Source organism: Lathamus discolor, chromosome Z (assembly GCF_037157495.1).
Source record: "Lathamus discolor isolate bLatDis1 chromosome Z, bLatDis1.hap1, whole genome shotgun sequence".
Taxonomy (NCBI): Eukaryota; Metazoa; Chordata; class Aves; order Psittaciformes; family Psittacidae; genus Lathamus; species Lathamus discolor.
In genome coordinates this window covers 28,693,567-28,706,245 of record NC_088909.1, presented here as the reverse complement: position 1 = coordinate 28,706,245, position 12,679 = coordinate 28,693,567, and the positions used below count along the sequence as shown (strand labels likewise).

The 12,679-nt window shown below is 39.6% G+C and overlaps 1 protein-coding gene across 5 annotated transcripts in view; it reads right to left on the bottom strand.

The window, feature by feature from the left end:
- KIAA0825 (KIAA0825 ortholog) overlaps nucleotides 1-12,679 on the bottom strand; it is a 252,279-nt gene that overhangs the window by 230,931 nt on the left and 8,669 nt on the right. For 3 of the 5 annotated variants that reach the window (XM_065663713.1, XM_065663710.1, XM_065663712.1), the window contains exon 2: nucleotides 10,876-10,962. The exons of 1 other annotated variant lie outside the window; for it this stretch is intronic. The gene's annotated coding sequence lies outside the window, so the exon portion shown is untranslated. Of the gene's footprint in view, nucleotides 1-8,229; nucleotides 8,252-10,875; nucleotides 10,963-12,679 lie in introns of those variants that run through there. One more of the 5 variants, XM_065663715.1, reaches the window with a different exon arrangement.

Genomic DNA, 12,679 nt, shown 5'->3' with positions numbered 1-12,679 from the left:
CTTATGCAGAAACCTAAGCTGCTTGTTCATTTAAATTTAACCTTAATTAACACAATTTTATTTTTGTGTTAGGCTTTCATTTTATTAAAGTTCAGCTTTTAACTGTAATCAAAATAAAAGATTTGAATAACATAAAGTATTTGTAGAGAAAACTAGTCAGATCTTTTTCATTAGTTGAATATGCTATGAAATGTGGTAAGAACCTGCACAATTGGTTTAAACAATGGAAAGAAGACAACTGAGGCCTTGCCTGGGTTGTAGGCCAAAGGATTTCCTTCCTTCTTCGAAGTTTAGTCCATTTGCTGACAATAAACTCTACTCTCATTTGAAGCAACACACACGTTGTCATCTTTCTTACAAATTCTACTGTTGATTTTGACCAAGTTTTTAGACATTTATTTCTCAGATATAAATTAAATTGCCTCCAGTTTCAGGCTGCTACTCCTGATCCCTTCATAATATTTAAGTTAGTCATCATGTTAGCATTGTGACAATGAACACCAGAACAGGTGTCAGAAGATGTCGTGGTTTAAACAAAGTCAGCCATAAATCACGCAGTTGCTCTCTCACTCCCCCTCTTCTTGCCCTCCCCCTACTCCCGGAGGGACAGAGAGGAGAATCGAAAAGAATGCAACTCCCACGGGTTGAGATAAGAACAGTTTGGTAACTAAGGTTACACAAATCACTGCTGCTACCACCAATAATAATGATAAGGGAAATAACAAGGGAAGAGAACACAACACCTCACCACCCGCAAACCGATAACTCCCCCCACCCTGACCGAGCACCGACCGATACCTAGTTCAACCCCGCACTCCACTAACCCTTCCAGCTAACTCTCCGTTACATCCTGGGCATGACGTGCTGTGGTATGGAATACCTCTTTGGCTAGCTTGGGTCAGGTGTCCTGTCTCTGCTTCCTCCCGGCTTCCCCTCGTCCCTGGCAGAGCATGAGACTCAGAAAGTCCTTGGTCAGAGTAAACATTACTGAGCAACAACTAAAAACATCGGTGTTATCAGCTCTGTTCCCAGGCTGAAAGTCAAAACACAGCGCTGCACCAGCTACTAAGAAGGAGAAAAATGACTGCTACTGCTGAACCCAGGACAGAAGATAACCATAATTCTCTCTTGGCTAACAGGTTAAAGATACATATATATATATTTATTTATTTTTTGTTCACATTACATTTTTATTTCAAGCTTTTAACAGCTTTTAACAGCTGGTATCACAAACAGGCAGGAGATTAACATGTTAGTTTACCAAAGTGTAGCATTAGTTTCTAGCTCCAGTAGTTCTGGAAACAACAGCCACCGCATAAAGACAAATCAGTCCTTTACATAAAAAACAGATAGAAGGTGAGGTTATCCCTTAGAAATCAACAAGAAGTTTTTAATCACTGTGTGAACTAGATTCTGCTGACCATGGCCTCTGCAGAGGCCCACCAAAAGCCTGTAGTGACCTTTAACTCCATTACTTAGGAGATGTCTTTAGGAAAAGATTCCAGGCCTCCTCCCTTACATTTGGCTGACTAAAGCTTTGGGAGGAGGAACAGGTAAAAAGTGAACCTCTGCTAATCACAAATACTGGCTCTGCATTATGATTCTTTTTTTTTTTTTTTTTAATAAGAAAATAAAAAAGACACCTTTCCCACAACTAAAACCCCTGCACTAAAAACTAATTATAAAAGGAAAGGTGTCTCAGCTCGTAACTGCTCAGTAGGAACTGAAATACTAAATTACATCTTCCAAGACTAACATAACGTCAAAATGTAAACACATGCATTATACTTGCAGAAAAAATATGACATGGTATAAATTGTGAAAGGCATTTCTGTTTTCATCTTAAGAATGAAACTCAGTACAACCATTACACACTAACATAAGCAATGAAGAATCTGTAATTAATTCTGGAACGATGCAAAATATTCACTTTTGCCAGGAGCCTCTCCCTCTGATCTGCTGTGCTCTGAATCTCTAGCAAATATCTTACCTCTTGTACCTGAAAACACTGTAAATACTGAAATGCAAGGTTTTGAGTTCATTGTTTCTCTCTCCTTGCTCTTCAGACTAATTCCACAGCCAGCCAATAGAAAACGTAGCCTGATTCAACCACCTCCCCTTTGATAAATACTAGGCATCAGGAGACAGAGATGGATTCCAACAAAATATTTTCAAAATTACGAGTATTTAGCTAAGTAACACAGTAAAATCTGCACATTCAGGAAGGGCAGCACTCCCCAACCCTAACCAGCCCAGAATAAGTCCACACAAACTGTACACTGTACACTGAATTTTAACTGTTCTAATTAGGTACTCCATAATTTTGGGTGGCATAGTTTAGTGTGTAGTGTCCCTGTCCATGGCAGGGGGGTGGAACTAGATGATTAGATCCTTTCTAACCCTAACTATTCTATGATTCCATGAATTTTTTTTAATATTTTTTTTTCTGCACTTGGAAGTACTTTAACAAGACCAAAGACTACCACCACCAAATAACATATTGTCATTTGAGAATAGATAGAGAAGTAAATATGAAGATATGTAGCTGACATTTGACACTGCTTGTCCCCAAATGAAATTAATTTGTTAGGGGGGAAAAAAGGAAAATCATTCCCATTTTCATCAAAGTGACTGGTTTTCACTTTTACACCTTTATACCACAATTAAGAGTTAACAACAGGCTACAAAACACAAAGGTGTAACACAGTGCTGTTTACAATGAATTATGTCCTATCAGTAGCTGAAAGAGCTAACACAGTATCTGTATCTCTAAGAACAAATAAATGATTCACCATGAAATGGCAGATAGCTAGCTTGCTTTTCCCTCTGTCTGGGCAGCCCTGCTTGTCTCTAACTTTTGTCAGGTGGTGTACTGCTATGGCTCAAGTGTACTCTGTCTCCTCCCATCCAGTATTAACATCAGAATGCCATCTCACAGCTGCAGTCAACTCCTGAACCCATGCTTCCAATCACAACCCCACCTCCACTATTTTGACATAATTTAGTATTTCCTTGCACTGAAGAGAGACACATGGTCACTAAACATCACAACTGCTGACAGTGCATAAGCACCCTGCAGCACTACTATCAGCATAACCCATGGAAATGTGTAAGCATTTTGTAACTCAGCTAAACAGGTGCACACAACTCCAAAATTTGGATGCAGAGAAGGACTCTTCATCAGGGACAGCAAAGATACGATAAGGTGTAATGGGTTTAAATGTAAACAGGGGAAGTTCAGGTTAGATATAAGGAAGTTCTTTACTGTAAGGATGGTGAGGCACTGGAACAGGCTGCCCAAAGAAGTGGTAAATGCTCCATCCTTCACAGTGTTCAAGGCCGGGTTGGACAGAGCCTTAAGCAACATGGTCTAGTGTGAGATGTCCCTGTCCATGGTGGAAGGGTTAGAACTGGATTATCTTAAGGTCCTGTCCATCCCAAACCATCCTATGATTCTATGAGAGGAACAAACAGAAACTTATGGTATGGTTGCAAACAAGGGGCTCAGAAGAACAAAGAGGAAAATGTGCAAGATTAGGGAACAGTATATAAATGAAGCAGAAAATACATATCTTGGAACCAGAAGAATCCTGCAAGATGACTGGCAAAACCAGAACAAGTCCTGATACTAGAAAATAAAATCAATTATGTTGAAAGCAAATGAGATGCTCCCTTATCAAAAAATTTCCAAAACAAACAAGAAACAGCAGTGATGCCCAATACAATTGCTCACCACCAGACTGATACCCAGCCTGACACAAACACCAATATGAGCCTTTCGGGTAAGTGCCATCAGTTTATCTACTGGGCATGACGTGCTGTGGTATGGAATACCCCTTCAGCTAGTTTGGATCAGGTGCTCTGTCTGTGCTCCCTCCTGGCTTCTGGTGCCCCTCCTCACTGGCAGAACATGAGACTGAAAGTTCTTGATCTAGGGTAAACACTGAGCAACAACTAAAACATTGGTGTGTTACCAGCATTGTTCTCACTCTAGATCCAAAACACAGCACTGTACCAGCTACTAAATAGAAAATTAACTCTACCCCAGCCAAAACCAGGACAACAGAAAACTGTAACATTAATGAAAATGGAAGACCCAGGGAATTACAGACCAGTCAGTCTCACCTCTGTGCCTGGTAAAATCTTGGAGCACATTCTCCTGGACAGCATGCTAAGGCACATGAAAAACAACAAGGTGCTTGGTGACAGCCAGCATGGCTTCACTAAGGGGAAATCCTGCCTGACCAAAGTGGTGGCCTTCTATGATGGGGCTACAGAATTGATGGATAAGGGTAAAGCAGTTGACGTCACCTACCTGGACTTGTGCAAAGCGTTTGACACTGTCCCACATGACATCCTTCTCTCTAAATCGGAGCGATATCAATTTGATGGATGGACCACTCTGTGAATAAAGAACAGGCTGGATGGCCTCACGCAAAGAGTTGTAGTCAATGGCTCGATGTCCGGCTGGAGACCACTAACGAGTGGTGTCCCTCAGGGATCGGTGTTGGGACCGGTCTTGTTTAACGTCTTCATCGCTGACATGGACAGTGGGATTGAGTGTGCCCTCAGCAAGTTTGCCGATGACACCAAGCTGTGTGGTCCGGTTGATATGCTGGAGGGAAGGAATGCCATCCAGCGGGACCTTGACACGCTTGTAAGGTGGGCTGATGCCAACCTGATGAAGTTCAACCATGACAAGTGCAAGGTCCTACACCTGGGTCGGAGCAATCCCAGGCACAGCTACAGGTTGGTCAAAGAAGAGATTCAGAGCAGCCCTGCAGAGAAGGACTTGGGGGTGCTGGTCGATGAGAAAATGAACATGAGCCAGCAGTGTGCGCTCGCAGCCCAGAAAGCCAACCGTATCCTGGGCTGCATCAAAAGGAGCATGACCAGCAGGTCGAAGGAGGTGATCCTGCCCCTCTACTCTGCTCTTGTGAGACCTCACCTGGAGTATTGTGTGCAGTTCTGGTGTCCTCAACATAAAAAGGACATGGAACTACTGGAACAAGTCCAGAGGATGCCACGAGGATGACCAGGGGACTGGAGCACCTCCCGTATGAAGATAGGCTGAGGAAGTTGGGGCTGTTCAGCCTGGAGAACAGAAGACTGTGTGGGGACCTCATAGCAGCCTTCTAGTATCTGAAGGGGGCCTATAGGGATGCTGGGGAGGGTCTCTTCGTCAGGGACTGTAGTGATAGGACAAGGGGTAATGGGTTAAAACTTAAACAGGGGAAGTTTTGATTGGATATAAGGAAGAAATTCTTTCCTGTTAGGGTGGTGAGGCACTGGAATCGGTTGCCCAGGGAGGTTGTGAGTGCTCCATCCCTGGCAGTGTTCAAGGCCAGGTTGGATGAAGCCTTGTGTGGGATAGTTTAGTGTGAGGTGTCCCTGCCCATGGCAGGGGGGTTGGAACTAGATGATCTTGCGGTCCTTTCCAACCCTAACTATTCTATGATTCTATGATCTAACTTTCTGAAAGTACCAGTATATGGTTCTCTAACTACAGCATTAAGCCCTTCCTTTCTTGCACAGGAGCAGCTCATTGCTGTGCCTTTTATGTCCCTCTAACATTGTCCTCTGCACACATTTTCAATCTTCCTTCATCTCAGGGTCTATTTCATGGTGCTTGTCTGTGCTTCACATTCTCCCCTCCAGCCTACATTGGGGTCTGCACACTCTTCTCACATTAGGCACTTTTATGCTCTTTTACCAGTGTCCTCAATGTTTTTAACATCACACTCTTCCCTCATGACAGTCCTTATTTTGTGAGACTGTGAACAATTCTAGGTAACCTCTTTTCCCTCAGTCATTCTGCTCCTTTACCCTTTTTGCTCAAGGAGATGAATCACTCTGGATGCTAATATGCTTCACTCTGCTGCAAAGACAGGTGCAGATGAGAAATGGGACTTGCTATACTGGCATGGCTCAACTGTTAGAACATTGCATGACATGTTTGAAAGGTATGAAGCTATGGCTATGCTAAGTAGCAGCAAAAGCTTTCATGTGTCACCTATTTTCCTTTCAGTTTTCTAATTTCCAAAAATATGCTAAAACTCTACACTGAAGATTGCCCCCAAAATAGATTTTTTTTGCAGTTTCTGTACTGGAAAACAGAAAAGAAAACCACATGGAAATGAGAGCTACCTTCAAACTAGACTTCTATCTTACTTCTGCATTAACTTGCATACTCAAAATCTGAAAGTTTACCTATTGACCAAGAGATAAAAAGAGTTCAGATAAACGATACATTTTGTATTCACTAGACACCAAAAGATGCATACAGTTTGAGGCTAATGTATCTCCAGCAAACAAAAATTCAGCTATAGGAATATTGCAATAATTTAAGTTTTTAAATAATTTATCTCAAAGCAGCAGAAAAGATCACTATATAACAATAAGATGCAAGATGCAAGTCATAAAAATGTGATGTGGATCAGCAATCTTTAAGACTTAAGCTCACTTTCTGCAAAACTATTGTTAGAAATTTCCCACCAAAATTCAAGTAATTAGAAAAATAAATTTTATGACCTGTCACATGAATTCTTAACGCTGAGTTTTTTTCCCTCTGACATACACTAGAAAGCTGCATGAACTCAAAAAAAAAAAAAAAAAAAAAGGGTAAAAAGGTAAGGAGTTGTCGTTTAAATCAAACCACAAGGGAGAAAATTCAATTCATTCTGATTCACTCCCTTTTTCCTTTCACTTGCCCCTCTAGTCTTTCATTTTCTGCTAGACTCCCTCTTTCAAATTTCCCAATGAAAATAAACGCTGGATGATCTTGTGTTAAGTCAGAAAAATTATCTGTAACTGCATTGTACTGTATTTGCTGCTTAACATATCCCAACAGTAAACCTAACATTTAGAATCTATCATATCAACATAGTCATCATGATCCAAGCTGCAAATAATAGAGAGTGTCACTGTCAATTTTGCTTTCTCACACTTCCTTCCCTTCACTTCATCTGATTTTAATAATCCCTGTCAAACCACAAACAGTCCAAATTACCTTCTTGACACAGAAGCTTTCAAGGAAGAGACAGAATCTCAACTTTCATTTAGAGACTACAAAAGCAAGCTGTCCTACTGGACAAATATTATTTCCACTTTTGACAAACTCTACAGTAAAGCACGCTTTTTAATTTTCACTGAAGCTGCCAAGGGTTTGAGATAAGCTTCTTGTTTAGTGCAGACTGACTCACAGGATTAGCAAACCAACAACTGTAATTGTGTTTAAAGAAGCCATTGCTTTCAAGTAGAAGAAAAAAATTACTTGCAAAAGGTGACAATTGCATGTCATAAACTAACTGAAATAAAAGATTATACAAATAATTTCAATTTAGTAGATCTCATAGGATGTGTTTCAAGATCGTTTTACATTTCTGAGATTGACCAAAGGCTTGCAGCTAAGATGCAGTATAAATCAGAATTTCAAGGGGGATAACTTTATATTCAACTACATCAGCTGTAGTCTAAGAAAGGTTAGCATTTGACAACAGGAAATATGTTCAAGCTTCCACTGAAGGATGTGATCTGTAATCATTTTCCTCTCTGTTGGCTAGTCTTCAAAGCAAGCTTGATAACATAACTCTCTGCTTCACATGTATCAATTTAAAAGTAATTGATTTCTCTGATGAGGCACAGCATTGTATAATTAGCATTCTATTTGAAGTTTATGTGGATTAATCAAAGCACAATACATTTTTATGAAAAATATTTTCTTCACAGAGATACACCGGTCTCTCCAATCATCTGAAAGTCTATTGCTTCTTACTATTCTGACTTATTTAAACTCGCAATCGGGTTTTAAAGTGTTACTAGCTATGAAAAAAACCCACCAAAATAACCAAGATGTTTCCCATCAGAAGCTTCATGTGAAGTATTTGTTTAAACATCTCAGATTGCCTGTCCCATGCATAGACCTAATTTAAGACTCATCAAAGCTGTTCTAAAAGATTCTTTGGTAACAAGTCTAAATACACCAAACAATAAAACACTACCTTTGGGAAATCCATAATTTCACTACGAAATGTAGTATTTAGATCGTGTTTAGAGCTCCACAGCAAGAGAATTACGCTCTCCACTAATATAGCAGCATTTTAGTGTTCTTTTAACAGTTTGGGCTGGCAACTGGTGCTGGTGCTCCATGACCACTCTTTGTTTATTTTTAAGACAGGAGCTTCCTACTAATCCACAAGCCATATATAACACATTTTTTCAACTACTTACTCAGAGGTAGCGTTGATCTTCCCACAGCATTCTTTATTTTGATCCAGTTTTATCTCACTCATCACTTACATTATCAGGTGTTTGCCTAAAACCAAACAAAAAACCCAAACAAAAAACCCCCCAAAAATAGAAATGCAGAACCAAGAGGCACTTTTAAAGAATGTTTATCCACAATACCTTTCCATTGCTGCGGAAGAAAGAAAGGAAAATAAAGGAATAGTTATAGTGAAATCAACTTCCTTCATCTCAAGAATCATTTAAATGACACTCACACTCCTGCCTGAAGGTCCTTATGATAGGGCAACTAAGGCCTGTAGCTGTCAGCTCATGAAGGAAACATCTCATACTTCATGGTGAAGTTCATTTACCTCTATCCTGTTAGGCTGTATATGCCATGGAAGCGCCACATTGGTATGATTCAAGAATACTTGTTGAGAACTCTAACGCCTTTCTACCATCTTTTCTGGGAAGATCCTGTGTCAAGAATACCATTTCAAAATATCGAAGTAATAGTGTTACAAAGGAGGGAGAAGGAATCATAAAAAAATGCATTCACAGAGGGGAAAAGATATCTTTGTTTGGAACCAGAAAGGTCATAAATTACTGTGTAAAGGGAAAGACAATCAGCTGATTTGTAATGCAGAAAGGGGTTCCTCCTCCCTATCATCTTAAACAACTACTGTACAATTTGTAAGATCTCTAGTGGAGAAAGCACTTAGCCTTTGTTTTCATGATTAAAAGGGCAAGTGTTCATAAATGTCTTACAAGTGAACACCATGAGCTGCGTTATTTCTTACGTACTTACAAGGTTCAAATGAGTTGTGCAACCAGCCAAGAAGTGGAACTACAGTGTAAACAAAGTGCACTACTTGTCTATCACACGAAATCAATCTTTTGCTTCAGAACAAAACTGGACTGAAAACTGAAGATCTGTTTGTTGTTTTTTTATCTGGAAGTAACAGTACATTTCAAGTTTCTAGACAGAAAAAGAAGGGGACATCATACTAAAAAAGAGTAAAACTTTTTTTCCAGGGTCATGCTAGCATTTTAGCACATTTCTTTTTCCTTAATTTTATAGCATTTTACAACTTTTCTAAAGTTAAAAATTAGTAAGCTATATATCATTCAAGCTGGAAACTTGTATTATAATCAAATACTTAAGGTTCAATACATGTATTTTTTTAATTTAACTGCTTAAAACTGAGTATAGTAACAACTCTAGCAGAGTATCTTTCAGAAGCATGAGTTGTAATCTAATCTATTTTTAGTCAAAACCTATTTTTGTATAAAAAATAAGGTTCTGTGGTTACAACTCTACTCTATTAGCCTGTAAAACAGATCATGCTTGTTGTGACCCAGCCAATAGCATGAGCTCCCAACCGAAGATTCCTTTCAGTGGTACACCACCAGGGAAGAGTGTGCAGGATGTTACAAGCACAAAGAAAACATCCAATAGGAAACACAGTTAATTGGATGTGCTCTGAATAATGGAGAAAAGAGTTCAAGGACAGAAAAGGGAGGGAGCATTTAATGAAATGACATGTTTTTCCTAGATAAGCTGTTAATAAGTGACACTGCAACATCCTATTCAATGCTAATCTTTGGAGCTGAACATTATTCAGAAACTTCTAAGGTTGTTCCAAGTAAGAGAATCAAAAGTCTATTGCTTTGCCAGTGTGTATCATGGAATAATATTGAACAAATAATTTGAGTTTTAATATCAAGACAGACTGGAATGCTTCTTTCACTGTTTTCTTCTATTACAGTGTGCATGAGGACAAGTTTATTACAGGAAAATAGCTAAGTGTGCTGTATTCCTCACCAGCTCCTAGACTTGCATTACCTTACATAACTCACGTGCTCCCAGTCAAAAGGCATATTAAGATTTTAAAACATTTTATAGTCTATTATTCCTACTTCAAATAATTCACTTCTTCATCTGTACTACTGGTTGACATAGTTCCCTAAACCACTTCTTCCTGGAATGATCACAAGTTTTTATTCAAGTTAGATTTTTGTACTATTATGCACTAATGGCAATGCAATAAAAACAGTGCAGAGAAACTGATTGGTTATACTGAGGTAGAGATTCAGGCAATTTGAGAGACAGGCACATTTTCTGACCTTGCTAACCAAAGAGAGTTTAGTAGGTTTTTCTGTATATTATAGAACAGATTGTATTCTGCTCCAAATACAACAAATGTTAGGGACTATTGCACTTAAGCAAATGCTGCAAAGTACAATACGTATTTAAAAAACAATGCTCTCAGCTTCCACAGTAACTGTGTAAGTCCTTACTACAAAGAGATAACTTAATGAAATTTATGAAATTATACTAATCCAAAGTTCATACCTATCAATTTCTTAATAGTTAAAACAGCTAGTAATTTTTGTAGCTGCTGCAGAAAGGTAAGAATTTACAAAATGGTTAATCTGAACAAGCTTATTTAGAACTTAAACCCTCTTAAATGCAGCATTTCTACATTTTCTTCAAGCAGCAAGAATTTATATATATTCTCGATAAGCAGCAATTCTTACAAACTTTACAGGTCATCTAACCACCCAGTTAGAACTTTTTAAACATTTTACATTTTATAGCAAGTCAATTTCAGAACAAACCATTGTACAATTTACATAAATACATACCTTCAGTCACTATTTTCTCTCTGTAACTGAAATCTTTTTGTTTTCAGTTTTAAGGGCCCATGCGTAATACTCATTTCATCAGTGGTCCTATGTAAATAGAAAGTATTATAAATACCAGTAGGTAGCATTTGATGAACTAACACCTTCACAGCTAAAAATCCTAATTGCTTAAGTATTATATAAAATTGCTCATACTCTAGGAGAGTATTAGTCTTACTTCCAACTAGTAAATAGTAGTCCAAGTTCAGAATTTTTTTAAGTTTTAGCTTTAGAAGCCTCCATTTCTGTTGAGACTTATAAAACTATGGTGCTACGTAACACTTCATTTCACTGTTGCAAAGGTAGAAACCCAATGGAGAGTAGGTATGCATGGGATGGGAAATCAGAAAGCCACAGAGTCTCCCAAAATAGCATACGGCACCCATAAGAAATGCTTAGGCAAGGTCCAAATAGCTAAGCATTTTCACTGAGAATAATCTACTTTGTGGTCACCCACTTGAAAATGAGCAGCTTACAAAAAATAAGAGGTAGAAGTTTGAGATTAACATCCCACATATAAAGGAGACTTTTAAAAAAAACAGACTTTTTACTAGTGCCTGTAGTGACAAGACAGGGGCAAGGGTCTTAAAGTGGAAGAGGCATGATTTAGATAAGATCTGAGGAAGATGTTCTTCCCTGTGAGGGTAGTAAGGCCCTGATACTGTAGACCAGAGAAGCTGGGCCCAGAGAAGCTGTGGCAGTGTTCAAGGCCAGGTTGGATGGGGCTCTGAGCAACCTGGTCTAGTGGAAGGTGTTCTTGCCCATGGCCAGAGGTTGGAACTGGATGAGCTTTAAGGTCCCTTCCCACCCAAACCAGTCTGTGAGTCTGTTATTCGATGCCTATATTGAAAGAACTAATGACTGACTGTTGCATCCAGCTGTGGTTGTTGACACTAACATAATTAATCAAGTAGGGTAGCTAAAGACTAGCTTGGTGACCTGGTTTTGGCTGGGATGGAGTTCATTTTCTTCATAGCAACTTTTCCAGCTCTTTTGCATTTCCAGCACAAACCTGAATCATAGCTCTATGCCCTGTATTGGTAACACAGGGATGTTTTCATTATTGCTGAGCAGTGCTCAGCTTACAGAGCCAAGGCATTTTCTGATTCTCACCATGTCCCACCAGCGAGTAGGCTGGGGATGCACAAGGATTTGTGAGAGGACACAGCCAGGACTGCTGACCCCACCTGACCCAAGGGATATTCCATACCATATGGCATCATGGTTAGCAATCTAAAGCTGGGGGGGAAAGAAGGAAGGTGGAGACATTTCTGAGTGACAGCATTTGTCCTACCAAGACACTGGTACACATGGTGGAGCCCTGCTGTCCTGGAGATGGCAGAGCACCTGCCCGACCATAGGAAGTGGTGAATGGATTCCTTAGTTAGCTTTGCTTGTGTGCACAGCTTTTGCTTTACCTGTTAAACTGTCTTAATCTGAGCCCGTTAAGTTTTCTTATCTTTCACCTCATTCTCTCCCCTTATCCCACCATAGGGTGAATGAGCAAGTGTCTGAAGGGGTACTACTTGCCAGCTGGGGCGAAACCATCACACATGGCAAAAATACTCTACCAACCTTCTGTACAAGTCACCTACCCCAAGCAAGCCCATCCATCCTCATTTACAAGGCAATCATGGCTGGATCAGGGCAGGTGACTACAGTGAGTGGCTGGTGCAGGCCTGTCCACTTAGCATCAGTGGCAGCTTATGCTATATTAAATTGACAAAACTATGATGAAAATGATAAATTGCCAGCATTAGACTTA